Here is a 15437-nt window from a genome sequence, read left to right as displayed (position 1 = left end):
AGAGGCGGGTAAATCAGTAGTTCTCAAAAATTTCCCTTTAACTATCCTATGAGAGTATACCGATTAACAGATCTAACTGAATGCATACTTATCGGTTAGAAGGGAGACTACCACAAATGCACTCACACATAAAAAGGAAAATCGCATAACACCAACATATACAAGGAAAACCAAAGATGAGAAAAACCTCTGTGAGAAATGTTGTTGGAGTGTACTGCTCCAATCTACCCTCACAATGAATCTCTGATTACAATGTTTAGGGCACCAACACAAGGAGCACCAACCCAAGGAGTACCAACCCCTGATTTAGGGCACCAACCCAAGGAGCTACAATCCTTGATTTAGGGTACCAACCCAAGGAGATACAACCCTTGCACCAAGCTACAACTATGTAATCTACAATGAATATATTCAAATACAAAAGTAACAATCTTGTTACAAATGGATTTTGTAATACTTCTACAAATCTCTCTGTTGGATCTTCTATCTAGTTCACTGGCAGTACTCTGCTCACCCTCTCACTACTGTAACCTTACTCTATATTGCATTCTTGCTGGTTCAACCTCTTCTCCTTCTTTGTCGGTTCTACTCTCTACCAGTTTTGCATTTTACCAGTTCCCTCTTCTCTTTGCTACATTGTTGCTCTCCATCGGTACTACACGCTACCCATTCTACACCTTCCTTCTATGCAGTCTTCTACACTTCTTCTCTGCCAGTATTATCACTTGAACCCTATTCTTCCTCACACTCAGTCTCTTCTTCTTTGTCTTGGTGAGCACTTGACTAATTTCTTCTTACATGTAGCATCACTCTCTCATTTAGCGGCTACCTTCTCTAATTTTGGCTTACATATTTATAACCTATTTTTCCCACCAAAACCCAATTCAAATTTCGAGCGGTTAGGGTTTCCTCATCGATCTTGAGGCAAACAAAATCCAATCAGATCTCATCCAATCTGATCACCTAGTTTCCCTCACTTTCTTTGATCTGCTCAGTCAATCTAAGCTGGATCTCAATTGTCCTCCTGACCTTGAGCTGCAAACCTCTATTGTGCATCCTATGAATCTCGCAGTCAACATAAATGTGGACCTATTACCATCTACCTCACCATCTGATACTTCACTGACTCAACATGCCAACCTGTGCATGCATGCCACTTCACCTCCACATGGCCTTTGTGTTGGCATCCACCTTTGCAGGATCATCTATGTCGGTATGGATGGGATCACCAATTGACTCCATTACCGAGTTCATCTACCGATTTACTAACCCTCCCAGATAAACCCGTAACCGGTATGTCATCAACCTTGCACCTCTCTTCTCTTACAATGGAACTCTCAACCAGTCAGCACTTTTGCTAAGTATATTCTCACACTAAATAAAGAATAAAGTACTTGTGATTTGTATCGTAGAAAAGTGAAGTAAATTGAATGATGATATAATTCTTGGATCAGTCAAGTAAATAATCAACAAGATTTTGTCCTCCCAAAGGCGAGAGCTTTCGCTTCTAGCTACCACTCAATCATAAAATTCTAACTAATGATAGACTATTAAATCTTAGAATAGCTGACCCTTTTAAGTGTATCATATGTGGAGAATCTAAGGATGTGGAAAACTTATTGCTCAATTGCAGTTTTACTTATGATTGTTCGACATGGCTTTATAATAAGCTACTTTGGTGAGACCTTTTCAATAATAAACTCAAACAACAATTTATTTCATGGTTAGCACTAAATTAAAAATCTTTTCTTCTCTTATTATGGATCTTAGACCTTACAATACTCATCTAAAAACATGTGGTGGGAGAGGAATAGAAGGATGGATGGTGCAGGAGCACAAGAGAGAATCAGCTATCAACACCATCCAAAAAAAATTCTCGGATTGTTTAATTCATCTTTGTCCTGTTTTGGTTTCAACTAGCACCTCTTTGATCATCTTTGCATTGTTCGTTCTCTCCATTTTCAATCTAACTATAACAATGAATAGGTGATTGTGAAAGGTGAAAGGTAAAGTTTAAAATACAAATAAGAATTGTAGACGCTTCATGGATCTCTGGAAACATAGGCTATACTCTGAATCATATGGTTTCATAAAATCCTATGATTAGAAACTATATAGTATCAGATGTAAATTATCTTAAGCAATCTCCTTTGAACCGCAGCTTCAATGTCTTTGTAGACATGAATGCAAGAATCGACCGAGCACATGAACTGTTTGACAGAATGTCTCAATGAATTGCAAATATCGTAGCTAAGCACAAAAGGGAATTGTATAAAACGCTTCAACAATTTCAAGCAAAAAAATTAATTGGCGAGCATAAAGCCAAATTCTATAAACTTTATAGCATCCATGTAACTTGTGTGCAAGGCATAAAAGAAAACAACAAGGAATTAAGAAAAAAAATAGAGGCAGTTTCGAATAGGTAAAGACATGAATGAGAAGTGTGAATTGATAAAAATCTGCAAAATAAAATACAAATAATGTAAGGGTTACAAATTTATTGTGTAGGATAAAATATTTGCTGGGTTCATAGGATATGTAAGTTTGGATAGGAAATGAAGCCAACGCTGAGTTCAGGAAACACTATAGAAGGTGAAAGGGTTGTGGAAACCAAAAGCTACAGACATCCAATCTGTAGATTGTAAAAAGCATCCAATGGTGGAGCATTTATAAAATGAGGAGGGGGGCATTGGTTAGAGGAGAAAGTGGCCAAACAGAGAGTGGGGAGAGAGACCATTTAAATAATGCTTGCAGATTCGATATGAACATTTTTTTTGTTGCAATCTAATTGTTTCACTGAGCAGAGAGTCTCTATTGAATCTGTCCTTAATGTGTTAAATCTTTCAAAGAAATTCGATCTAATGAGACTTAACACAGAAGGAGACTATTAGATTAGCATCACCTCATTCAAGAGAATAACAACACCATGTTGGTCAATTAAATATATTTTATCTTAGGCTTCGTCATCTTTTTGATTATTTCCGAATAAATCATTGTTATGAAAAAGGAAATGGAGTGGCTGACCTCTTGGAAAATCTGGCATGTGATGGACAAACAAATATAGTATTAATAATTAATTACCAACTAATCTTCCAGGCTCTGTAACTATTTGCTAGCATTGTTGGCTTTATTTTTTGTAAGATATCCTCGATGCTTGCTCATTTATTATGGTTTGATGATTTCAAATAAAATCATATTCTAGATAAAGTTTGTTTTCCGAATATAATCTTCTTACATGTGCTAGCGGTATTGAAGACATGACACTGCCATAAATACTCATCTATGAAATTTTATTTCAGCTTCTGTTAAAATGATACCATTTATACGCCTCATCAACATCAAGGCTTGTTCCATGCTTTTACGATTTCTTGGATGTAATCTTTACATTTTCATGGATCTTTTGACACGACACATTATGTCATTTTAGCAAGATCACACTTGTATCTATAAAAAATGGAAATATAGCCACTAAGCAAAAGAATAGAACTTATGGTGTCAAAGGGAGAATACACACGACATTCCCAAGAGAAACTTTCTTAGTGATTGTTACAATGTGGATAAAACTTTATCAGACATATGATTGGGGACAACTTCCTCCACACAAGCTCTTCAACTTCTTCAACACTACTTTTTCCATCTCGGCTAGCTTCATTCTTCGTGCGACTTGCGGTGGACTACATGAGGAAAGACTTAATTCCTCATATTAGGGTATACAATTGCATAAAGGATTAGAATTTGTTTCTAGGTATTGCACTTGCTTGGAGATTATTTTCAAATTTAGATGTGCAAAAGAAATCAGATTTCTATCAGACATGCATAGCTTTCAAAAGAGACAATGTAATTGAAGTATACAGGTTATAGGTCTGCCTTTTGCAACACATTTCTAATGTCAATGTCATCGATCTCTAAATTAGGATCATAAAATCACTACTAAATTAAGGACCTTCGAAGGCCATTCTAATAGATAAAGTATCCTCACTAGCAAATTTTAGATACCAATATAGAGACAAAGAATGCATCAAGAAATTCATCATTCTCATTATGGTGTGATGTTCACTCGGTTCGACTCTTGCCCTTGAAGGTTCGCTGCTAATGAGCCAAAATGTAAATGACATCCAATCTTCGCTGAAGCACGCCACCTGTAGAGCAACTCAATCCAAAATGTCTCACCATGTATATATCATCTCCAAAAAGAAATGTGAAATACAATTAATATGAAATACATTCTCGTTGTATTGACTATACTCATTCCATTTCATTATTTTTATTTATTCATTATCCACCATGTGTTAATTCCCATACCTTAGGTTACTTATGTGGATACAAGAAACTAAGGCTAATAAAGAGAACAATAAGGAGTAGAATGTATCTTTACTGTGTTGGAACATTGTTTTTCACATTATCAGATTCTATTATTCCTTGTAAATATATTCTCACGTTGAATATAGTAATTGTGATTTGTAATATAGAAAAGTAGATGAAAAATAGTAATGTAATTGAATGATATGGGTTGAAACTTAAAGGAATAATGGAATATGTAGTTAACGTCCAAATTATGATATACCTTTTTAAACAAGTTTCAAATATTAACAATTTTATTTTCATTCTCTCTCTCTTCATTTTATAATAATTATTTTTATTTTAATATGTGGATTTAATTATGATGTGTTTTTAGAGTGAGGTATATTTAATAGTATTGTTATTTATCATATTGATTTTTTTCACTAATTTATATTGATGCATAAAATAATATCTAAGACTAATTTTATAATTTTCAAAATATACTTAAAAACTCTAATGATGTGTATAAGAATTTATTCAAAACAATAATTTGACAATTTTTATTGAAATCTTATACATTCATAACTATATCATTCAATGATCACCTCTTCTCTACTAACTATTTATAAAAAAAAATATTTATAAGTTTCTATAAAGAAATTAAGATTACATATAACTTGTATTGAACAAGATAAACTAATAGAAGATCTCATTTAAGTAAATCATTATCATTCAATATTTGTAAGAGATATATTATTTTAAATTTATGAATATAGATATTAAAAATTATTTATTAATTATAAATCAATATTACCATTATTTCTATTTATATAATGTTATTCTTTTGATTAGCAATATGACAGGTTTTTAATTGTAAAAAGCCATTGAAATCTATATGTACTAAATTAGTATTAAATATGAAAAATTTAACTAATTTAGATATCAAGTTAGTGTCCAAAACATGTATATCAAGTATTACAAACACATAAAATACATAATCAATTTAGAAGGAAATATTATTAGCTTGTAGAATTTATAATCCTAAAAAAAAAAAATTAAGAACTTGAAAAATAAAAAAATATCAAATTTGTAAATCTAAAAAAATCTACTACAATAAAACTCTAAAATAATTGAAAAATTTTATAATATTTATAAACAAAAATAAAAAACAAAAAATCTATAAATATTTTTAATAAATTAAATTTTAAAAACTTAAAATACTACAAATAATATACATATCTAATAATAAAATCAACCAACTTACACTTTATTTTTCCAATACTTCCTATACCAATATTTGGAACACTACACATCCCTTACATTTGAGCATTGCGAAAGTGAGTGAAATGTTCTTTTTGGTTGTTTAAATATATCCTTAGTATAGAAGTAATGAGAGGAATATTTGGTAACAGCAAATCACATTTTTCACTTGCGTCCTTACGAGATTCCCAGGTGTAGCCCATTCAATGAATAATTTAAGATCATCAAATTTGTGTGATGTTTTACTAAAACTGCTTTTTAAATTAATTTTAGCTAAATGTCTAATAGAAGGATAGAAGTAAAAAAATGCAGGAAGCATGATATTAACCTCATTCCGCAGCCAAGATGAAAACGATTTGAAACGGGATAAACTCTTTTAAATTCTAAAATTCATTTTCCAAGGTAAAAATTGCATGATGGATAATATTATATCAATTAGTCAAAAATATTTCCGAGAAAGATTTCTTGCTATTCGGGAAACATTAAAAAAATCGAAATAGAACTATATAATATTATATAGGATGTTTTTATTAAAATAAATTATATTATAATATTATTATATTATTACACAAAGATATATGAAATTTTATATATCTATTTAGACTATTTTTTAGAATATATATGTGTTGCAAGATGAAAGAAAATACTAAAATCTAAGATATATTAAAATTTATTTAATGATAATATAAAACTATATTTAATGGTGAGTATTATGATTATGGTTAGCGTTAGGGTTAAGGTTAGTGTTATGGTTAGGGTTAAGGTTTATGATTAAGGTTAGGGCTAGTGTTTAAATTATGGTTAGATTAGGGTTCAAGTTGTAGTTAGGGCTTAATCCGAGTGTTTTTTTTAAGCTTAGGATTACGTTATGGTTAGGTTTCAATTATGGTAAGATTAGGTTATTGGTAGGGTTCAATTAGGTATAGATTTGGGGTATTGACAAGGTCGGTGTTTGATTATGATATGGGTTTGATTATAGTTAGGGTTAGTATTACACTTCAATTTGAGTTAGAATTAGGGTTATTATTCAATTACATTAGGGTTAGGGTTAAATTATGATTAGAGATAAATTAGGTTATGGTTTTGGGGTAAAATTGAATTAGGAGTAGGTTTCAAACCGATATATGTATATTATCTCGTTTGCTAGTGGAGTTTTAGATTACGTTTTTTGTTAGAGATATAGTTAGATTTAGGGTTACTATTAAGTTAGGCTTAAGGTTAGGGTTAGGGTTAAGATTGTAGTAAGAGATATTAATAGAGATAGAATAAGTTTTGGAATATATTAGGATAAAAGATCAGTTTGGGTTAGGGTAAAGTTTGGTGTTAGGGTTAGGGTTTAGGATTATGGTTAGTTAGAGTTAGGATTAGGGTTAGGGTTAGGATTATGATTAGGGTTATGCTTAAGTCTATTGTTTACATAGTGGTTGATGTTAAGGTTAGGTTTAGGATTATGGCTAGGCTTAGGGTTATGGTCATAGTTAGGATTATGGTTAAGGTTAGGGTTTATATCAAGCTATAGTCGGAGTTAAGGTTAGGATTAGCGTTAGGGTTAAGGTTAGGGTTAGGATTCATGTTAGGGTCATTATTAACATCATGGTTAGAGTTAAGTTTATGATTGGGGTTAGCGTGAGGATTATGGTTAGGGTTAGGGTTTGAGATTAGGGATAGGGTCAAAGTTATGTTTGGGTTAGGGTTTAGAGTCAGGGTTAGGATTATGGATAAGATTTACTCTTAAGATTAGAGATGGGTTTTGGGTTAGGGTTAGGGTTAGGTTTAGAGTTTATTTTTAGGTTTAGATGATTGGTGCATCCTAAGGGTTGTAAAGCCATTCCCTATTTTTAGGGTTAGGGTTTAGGATTATGATTAAGTTAGGTTAGGGTTAGGGTAAGGGTTATGATAAGGGTAATGGTTTAGAGTTGTGGTTAGGACTATGGTAAAGGTTATAGTTTTTATGATGGTTCAGGTTAGGGTTAGGGTCAATGTATTAGTATTATAGCTAGGGTTATGGTTTACATCATTGTTAGGGTTAGGTTTAGGGTTACCATTATGGTTAGAATTTATACTGTGATTAGGGTTATTGTTAGGATTATGGATAGGGTTAGGGCCTAGGATTATGGTTAGGTTTAGGGTTCAAATCATGGTTAAGGTTAGGGTTATGGTTTGGAATAGGGTTTAGGATTAAGATTAGGATGACAGTTAGGGTTTATATCATTGTTAGGATTAGGGTTATAGTTAGGTTTAAGGTTATACTTATGGTTATTGTTAGTGTTAGGATTTACATCTTGATTAGGATTAGGGTTAGGATTAGTATTACAATTTATTTAGGGTTTAATTACATTTAGAGTTAGCAATAGAATAAGTATCGAAGCATCTATTTGACTTTAGGATTTACATCATTGTTGGGCTAGGCTTAGGGTTATTCTTAAGATTATTTCTAAGGTTAGGATAATGGTTAGGTTTACTTTTATGGCTAGGATTATAATTTACATCACGGTTAGTGTTAGGGTTAGGTTTAGGATTTGGGTTACAATCAAGTCTAGGGTTAGAATTATGGTTATAGTTGGGGTTTAGGGTATGGATTAGGATTAAAGTTTAGTGTTATGGTTAGGCATTGCATAGTGGTAGGGTTAAGATTTGCATTAAGGTTAGTGTTAAGGGTTAGGGTTAGGATTATGGTAAGGGTTTACATTATGGTTAGGATTGGGTTTTAATTTATGGTTGAGGTTAGTGTTAGGAATATGATTAGGGTTGGGGTTTAGGATTATGAATAGAGAAATGGTTAGGGGTAGGTTCACATCATGTTTAGGGTTAGGACTAGGATTTAGGGTTAGGGTTTACAGTTAGGATTTAGGGTTAGGCTTAGCATCATAGTTAGTTTAGGGTTAGGTTTTGGGTTATGATTACTATAACAAGGTTTAGGGTTAGGGTTACATTTTAGGGTTATGATAGATGATTATCGTTAGGGTTTGGGTTCATGGTTATGCTTAGGTTATCATTAGGATTAGGGTTAGGGATATGATTAGGATTAGGTTTAGATCATGCTTAGGATTAGGTTTAGGAAGCAATTTAGGGTTAATTTATGGTTATAGTTCAAATAGGGTTAGATTTATAGTTCAATCGGGGTTATGGCTCATGCACAATGATGGTTAGGGTTAAATTTAGGTTAGGGTTGAAGTTTAATTAGGGGGAATATTTGAGTTAGGGTTAGAATTAGATTTAATTAGGCTTTAATTAGGATTAGGTTCAGTATTATAGTTAGATTTAGTGTTACGATTCAAACAGGGTTAGGGTTAAGGTTTAATTAGAGTTATGGTTTATGTTACCATAAAGACTCAAATAGTGTTGGGGTTCAATTTAGTTTAGATTAGGTGTGAGATTTTTCCAAGATCAAGAGCTCAATGAAATATACAAAATAGAGACACAATATAGGACAAGAATAAATTGTATTCTCATCAATAGAAAATGTTCAATAGTTCAATTAATTACAATGAATATGAGCCTGCTTATATAGGCAAGGCTATATGGATATGTGAGCACACAAACATGACATGTGGCTCAATAAGAAACAAGGGTAGGTAGCAAATAGGCGTGGGTAGGTAGTAGAAACAATATGATATTCCACATGAGGTGGATCACCCATAGAAGGTGGAATTATCACTCCATAATAAGTGGATATGATAAAGTAGTAACAAGATCAACACCATAAAAGGTGGAATTTCTCCTATACACACTATCCCAATGTGGCACAAACACCCAAGTGTCTCATACCCAAACTACTATGAAATGCATTTCCTAAGTAAACTTAAGTAAGTGTAATAATATCCAAGATGAATAATTATTTACACCAACATTAGGGATAGGGGCAAGGTAAGTTTAAGTTTATGGTTGAGGTTACTTTAGGGTTGAGGTTTAAGTTTAAGATAGGGTTTAATTATGGTTTGGATTAATTTTAGGGTTAGGTTATCATAAAGATTCAAATACATTTAGATTAGGGTTAAGCTTAAGGCTAGGTTATATTAGGGTTATGGTAAATGTTAGATTACAACTAAGGTTACTATTGTAGAATAAATTTGGGGGTTATGGTTAGGGTTCAAAGAAAGTTTGAGTTACTGGTTAATTAACATTATGGTGCAAGAACAATTAGGGTTTGGGTTAATATTAGCTTAGGGTTGGGGTTCAATTAGAGCCAAATCTTAGAGTTAGGGTTTAAAGGGTTATAGTTAATTATAGTTAGGGTTCAATTGTAGTAGGGATTGATTGTGATAAGGGTTGAATTATAGTTAGGCTTAGGATTTGAGTTTAATTAGGGTTAGAATTTGAATTATTATTCAATTAAACTAGGGTTAGGGTTCAATTTGGTTTAGGGATAGGGTTCAATTTGGTTTAGTATTAGAGTTAAGACTGGATTCAAAAAAAAAAAAGTACATGCTATAAAGTATTTTCTATATTTTCAAATTTAAACCTATTTCACTTCTTAAAAATTCTTTTTAGATTCTTTATTGAAAAGATTATGTATTTTCTTATGTAAAAGAATATAATATTTTATTATATAAATAAATTATTATATATTCTATAAAAAAAAGTAAGTAAGGTTTAAGAAAAATTATATTAATTTTAAATTTAATAATTTTAGTTAAAATAAAATAACTCTATGATACATATTAATTTTTTTATTAGTATAGATATCTAAAATACTTATATAATATATATGAGAATCCTTCAAATGGATGTGTTTAATAAATTTATACTAATTTTATTATCTTTTATGTGCTACTTCATCTTTTTTAATTTGAATAAATAATAAAAATGATTTGTATTTATGATTACAATATAATCCTTTGCATGTCACTTGTGCACTGTGATATATTATTGTTTTGGTGTTTATTGCCTCTATTGTTGGGTAAATACATGGTCTATAGTTTGGTTAAAGGATAAGCATTTTTTTATGGTTTATCTTCATCCCATATTTTTCAAACTTTTTAAATGTTTTTTTTGTTATTTTCTATTGATTAAGAGTTGTTTAATTTATCTAGATTATTTAATTATTATTTATTCATTATTTATTTTTTTAGCATTTAATTATAAAAAAATAATTCATTATTTTTTATCCATATCTATGATAATAGGGATAATAGATATAGAAAGTTTCTTGTAAAGCATGGTTTGAAGATGAAAATGGAAATTTAAAACCATTATTTATGGTCGTTTAAGAGAATGACTCTTCGAAAGCATGGTTAGCATTATGTCTAGAGTTTAGGGTTTATATCATAAGGTTAGGGTAAGGGTTAAGGATTAGGGTTAGGGTTAGGACTATAGTTAGGGTTTTTAGGATTTAATTATGGTTAGATTAGGGTTAAAATTATAGTTAGGGCTTACTTCTAGGGTTATATTCAAGTTTAGGGTTAGGTTATAGTTAGGTTTCATTTATGGTAAGATGAGGCTATGATTAGGGTTAAATTGGGTCTAGATTAGGGATATTGTGAAGCTTAGGGTTTGAGTATAATAAGGATTTCATTATAGTTAGGATTAGTATTAGATTTAAATTGGGGTTAAAATTGGGATGATGATTCAATTACATTAAGGTTAGAGTTAAATTAGGATAAGAGTTCAATTAGGGTTAGGGTTAGGTTAGAATTCAATTAGAATTAAGGTTCAGTTAGGGTTAGGTTTTAGTTTAGGGTTAGGGTTCAATTATGGTTATATTAGAGTTCAAGTTGTAGATAGTGTTTAATTCTAGGGTTATAGTTAAGTTAAGGGTTAGGTTATAGTTAGGTTTAAATTAAGGTAAGATTAGATTTAGAATAAAGGTTATTGTAGCGTAATGCTTGGGATAAGGATTGACCTCCAATTATAATTAATGTCAACATTAGGAGTAGGGCTCAATTAGAGATAGGGTTATTACAATTCAGTTGTAGTTTAATTAGTGTTAGAGTTAGTGTTGGTACGAGAATAGGGTTAGGGTTTCATATATAGGTGGCAATTTATAAGGTTCACATTTAATTCTTAGTATTAGTATTGAAATAGGGTTAGGGTTTATTTCAAGTTATAGAATAGTATTTAATTCTATGACAGGGTTAAGTTTAGGTTTCAACTATGGTAAGATTAGGTTTAGGGTTAAGGTTTGGCTAAATTATAGTATTTAATATTAAGCCTAAATATTAAGGTTTGGCTATATGTAGATCATTATGTTCATATAACTTGGATTTTTTAAATTTAGAAATTATAATTTTATGTTTAAAATATTGAAATATAGAAGTTACTTTTTATTTTTCTAAATTGGAAATTAAGATTTTTTAATTTTTTTGTTTATCAAATCAATGGTGTCCATCAATACAACTATACATATCTATTCTAAAAATAATTAAAATTGATTTCGTTAAACTTAAACTTAGTTTTTAAAATCATTAAAATTAATAGACATTTCTTTGTCCATTTTGCTTTTTGCTATTTCCTCTTTCATGCCTTTTGTTATTTCCTCTTTCATGCATAGTACCTTTAAGAAATGTGAAGAAGAAAATTCAAATATAGAAACATAAATGTTATATAATTTATTTATTTTAAAGTAGATCACAAAATAAATTATTTAATTAAATTATTTAATTGAAACTTTATAATTTAAACAAGGATTTAGAATTGTTTTTCATTTGTAAGTGTGGAATGTTAGACAAAGATTTAGCAATAAATTTAGAAATTATAATTTTATGTTTAAAATGTTGAAATATAGAAGTTACTTTTTATTTTTCTAAATTGGAAATTAAGATTCTTTATTTTATTTTTTATCAAATCAATGGTGTCGATCAATACAACTATACATATCTATTCTAAAAATAATTAAAATTGATTTCCTAAAACTTCAATTTCAGTTTTTAAAATCAATACACTGAAACAATTATTTAATACTTATTTTATTTAATTTATATATAATATAAAGAAAACTCAAATATAGAAACACCAAAAATATGGTTGAGATTTAGTAAAAGATTAATAATGATAGTAATAAATGTTATATAATTTATTTATTTAAAAGTAGAAAGATATTTTTGATATAATCTCAATTTATTTTAGTAGAAAGAAATATTACAAGTATCACAAATTAAATTATTTAATTAAAACTTTCTAATTTAGACAAGGATTTAGAATTGTTTTTCATTTGTATGCTTGGAATGTAATGTAAGACAAAGATTTAGCAATAAATTTAGAAATTAGAGTTACTAAGAAATGTGAAGTTTATTTATTTTAAAGGAGAAAGATATTTTTGATATAATCTCAATTTATTTTAGTAGAAAGAAATCTTAAAAGTATCACAAATTAAAGTATTGAATTAAAACTTTCTAATTTAGACAAGGATTTAGAATTATTTTTCATTTGTAAGTTTGGAATGTCAACAAAGATTTAGCAATAAATTTAGAAATTATAATTTTATGTTTAAAATGTTGAAATATAGAAGTTACTTTTTATTTTTCTAAATTGGAAATTAAGATTCTTTATTTTATTTAATGTGAAGCAATTATTTAATACTTATTTTATTTAATTTATATATAATATGAAAACTCAAATATAGAAACATCAAAAATATGGTTGAGATTTAGTAAAAGATTACATATGATAGAAATAAATGTTATATAATTTATTTATCTTAAAGTAGAAAGATAGTTTTGATATAATCTCAATTTATTTTAGTAGAAAGAAATCTTGAAAGTATCACAAATTAAATTATTTAATTGAAACTTTCTAATTTAGACAAAGATTTAGATAAATATAATTTATTTAAGATAAGAATGTAACTAAATACTTAACTAACATTTTAAAAATAATATAACAATAAAAGCCATTTAAAAAATAATAATACTATGAAATTCTATTAAATGACTTAGATTCTATATCAACCATATTACGTAAGATATTGATGTGCACTCCAAACTCTATAGAGTGCACCAAAATTGTTTAGAATGAAGCACATTAATGCAAAATTAAAAATTGTTTATGTGAATGATTTACACACAACATCTAAGTTTTGGTTGTCAAAAGTTATCTCGTTACCTTATTCCGAACGTTTGTCAATAGTCAAGTAGATACGGTCTTTAATCTGAAATCATCTGAGAAACATTACCTCAAAGGCTCAAAAGATATCATCTCATGGAATGCAATGATTTTTATATTTACAAAAAGTGGAGCTAATGAAAATCCTTTTGCAAATTTCAACCAAATGTGATAGGCAGCTATAAACCCAAATTCTTTTCCAGTGTTCTTGTTGTCTAAGAAAAAATGAGAGCTTTTGAATAGGGCATGGAGCGGTATGGGGATTTTTGTTAGATATTATAGTTATAAATAGTCTGGTAGACATGCATGCAAGATCTGGAATCATAGACATAGCAAAGGCTAGATATCATCTCATCGAATGCAATGATTACAAGGTGACATAGCACAAGGCTATTCGCATGTTGAAAAATGATTCAAAATAATAGAAAAGTCATTGAAATCGATCTCACCAGTAATAGAAATAATGTGCGCCCCAGGATTCAATGGTGAAACCACAAAGCAAGTCCTGCTAAGCCGTCAAAGCACAAGCCTAATTCAATTCACTTAGGAAAATGTCTGGGAAGAGAAGAAGTTGAATGTAAGAATAAAACTGATATAGCTGAAGAATAAAATGCAAGCAAGTTATAGAGGATGTATATGTAGCATGCGTACAATAGTCATTTTAGGTCACTTCATCTTCATTCCTCATCAACCAGTCGCTTGAGGTGCTTAATCTTCAGTTACATTTTTTATGACCCATGCAATCAACATTGAATTGTAATGATTGTAAGTGTAGACCATCCAATTTGGATTGTAATTGCCGAGCATTTAATGTTAAATATAAGATTCTAAATGGAGACCAGCCACATTGCATTGTAACTGCCATCATGTTTCCATTTTCTTTAAGGTTTACACATAAATTCTCATTTTATTCTATCCTTCACTCCCCTTGCTACAACTGTATAGGAACGCCTCTCAACGTAAATATGTTAAAAGACAGATCTTTTTGATGTTCAATGAATAAATTAAATATAAAATTAAGATACAGATAAATTAGAATGATAGGTGAAAGAAGATGATAACCATGAAATAAATTATACCTTTGAGTTTATTTTTTGAATTTAAAATTTAAAATTACAATTGTTCTAATTAAATATATTTATGTTTTCTTTTAATTAGTTTAATAAGTAACACTTAAAAGGGGTAAAAGTTTATTTAGAAACAAAAAGAATACAAAGCATAGAAATTAACTAGCCCTATCACTCTACACTAAGGAATCCAACTCTAGGGACAAATCCAGGGTAATTGGTGTAGATCCACAATATGCCAACTATACATAGGACCTGAGGTCCATTTGGTCAAACAATCCAAAATACCATTCCATTCTCCAGGCACATGGTTAAAAGTCACAAAATCCAAAGAAGCACATAAATTAAGAATTTGTTTAATAACCGAAGCAATCTCCCAGTAGACATCATCCAACTTTCGCTTGTTCAACAAAGTCACCACAATGTGTGAATCAGACTCACAAATGATCTTTTGCCACCAAAGAGGACAACTGTGCTCAACAACATATAAAATGGCAAGGGCTTCCATCAAATTGTTGGAATGCAAACCCTTGTAAGCAAAGAAAATAAACTGAACAACTCCAAAGCTATCTCATCCAATTCCACCAATACTAAGATGACTTGGATTACCACGAGAAGAACCATAAGTGTTGATTTTCAAATCCCCCTGAGGAGGAGGGAACCAATGCGCCTCTCTGCGTATCTTTTGAAGAGAATGGCGACACCTATTTCACATGACTTGTTGAACTCTCAGAAGACCTCTCAAAAGAGGAATTTTGAGATGATCACAAAGAGAAACATCTCCCAGAT

At 30.1% G+C, this 15437-nt stretch overlaps 1 long non-coding RNA gene across 1 annotated transcript; it reads right to left on the bottom strand.

Annotated features, from left to right (window-relative positions):
* Window positions 1-3269: 3269 nt before the first annotated feature.
* Window positions 3270-5623, bottom strand: LOC131064488 (uncharacterized). The gene is made up of 2 exons (XR_009111280.1): window positions 5546-5623; window positions 3270-4139 (listed from the first exon to the last, which is right to left on the bottom strand). It is a non-coding gene; the product is annotated as an uncharacterized LOC131064488 (long non-coding RNA).
* Window positions 5624-15437: the final 9814 nt, after the last annotated feature.

Source organism: Cryptomeria japonica, chromosome 7, assembly GCF_030272615.1.
Source record: "Cryptomeria japonica chromosome 7, Sugi_1.0, whole genome shotgun sequence".
In the NCBI taxonomy this organism is placed as follows: Eukaryota; Viridiplantae; Streptophyta; class Pinopsida; order Cupressales; family Cupressaceae; genus Cryptomeria; species Cryptomeria japonica.
Note: the sequence above shows the minus strand (reverse complement) of the source record. Positions and strands in the feature narration are given on the sequence as shown.